The sequence below is a fragment of the Arachis stenosperma genome, unplaced genomic scaffold, assembly GCF_014773155.1.
Source record: "Arachis stenosperma cultivar V10309 unplaced genomic scaffold, arast.V10309.gnm1.PFL2 arast.V10309.gnm1.Scaffold_100070, whole genome shotgun sequence".
In the NCBI taxonomy this organism is placed as follows: domain Eukaryota; kingdom Viridiplantae; phylum Streptophyta; class Magnoliopsida; order Fabales; family Fabaceae; genus Arachis; species Arachis stenosperma.
This window is the reverse complement of record NW_026651380.1, coordinates 76,635-77,796: the sequence shown is the minus strand read 5'-3', so window position 1 is coordinate 77,796 and position 1,162 is coordinate 76,635. Positions and strand designations below refer to the sequence as shown.

The window sequence follows — 1,162 nt, the reverse complement described above, 5'->3', positions numbered from 1 at the left end:
TAAGTTCGAATTCTCTACTTCTTCCTTCTATTTTTCTTTTTCTATGACACCTCAAGGAATCTCTATACTGTGACATAGAGGATTCGATATTTTCTTGTTCTCTTCTCTTTCATATGAGCAGGAGCAAAGACAAAAGCATTCTTGTTGAGGCTGACCCTGAACCTGAAAGGACCTTGAAGCAAAATCTAAGAGAAGCTAAGGCACAACTCTCTGTAGAGGACCTAACAGAAATCTTCAAACAAGAAGAACCCATGGCAGCCGAAAACAACAACAATGCCAACAATGCAAGGAAGGTGCTGGGTGACTTTACTGCACCTACTCCCGACTTCTATGGGAGAAGCATCTCTATCCCTACCATTGGAGTAAACAACTTTGAGCTTAAGCCTCAATTAGTTTCTCTAATGCAACAGAATTGCAAGTTCCATGGACTTCCATTGGAAGATCCTCATCAGTTTTTAGCTGAATTCTTGCAAACCTGTGACACTGTCAAGACTAATTGGGTTGACCCTGAGGTCTACAGATTTATGTTATTCCCTTTTGCTGTAAGAGACAGAGCTAGGATATGGTTGGACTCACAACCTAAAGAAAGCCTGAACTCTTGGGAAAAGCTAGTCAATGGCTTCTTGGCAAAGTTCTTTCCACCTCAAAAATTGAGTAAGCTTAGAGTGGAAGTCCAAACCTTCAGACAGAAGGAAGGAGAATCCCTCTATGAAGCTTGGGAAAGATACAAACAATTAATCAAAAAGTGTCCTTCTAACATGCTTTCTGAATGGAGCATCATAGGTATTTTCTATGATGGTCTGTCAGAACTGTCCAAGATGTCATTGGATAGCTCTGCTGGAGGATCTCTTCATCTGAAGAAGATGCCTACAGAAGCTCAAGAACTAATTAAAATGGTTGCAAATAACCAATTCATGTACACTTCTGAAAGGAATCCTGTGAACAATGGGACAAATCAGAAGAAAGGAGTTCTTGAGATTGATACTCTGAATGCCATATTGGCTTAGAACAAGATATTGACTCAGCAAGTCAATTTGATTTCTCAAAGTCTGTCTGGAATGCAAAATGCACCAGGCAGTACTAAGGATGCTTCATCTGAAGAAGAAGCTTATGATCCTGAGAACCCTTCAATGGAAGAGGTGAATTACATGGGAGAACCCTA

General features: G+C 40.4%; 1 non-coding gene across 1 annotated transcript; it reads right to left on the bottom strand.

Moving 5' to 3' along the window:
* Positions 1-656: 656 nt before the first annotated feature.
* On the bottom strand, positions 657-764 carry LOC130960071 (small nucleolar RNA R71). Its single transcript, XR_009078984.1, has one exon. It is a non-coding gene; the product is annotated as a small nucleolar RNA R71 (small nucleolar RNA).
* Positions 765-1,162: the final 398 nt, after the last annotated feature.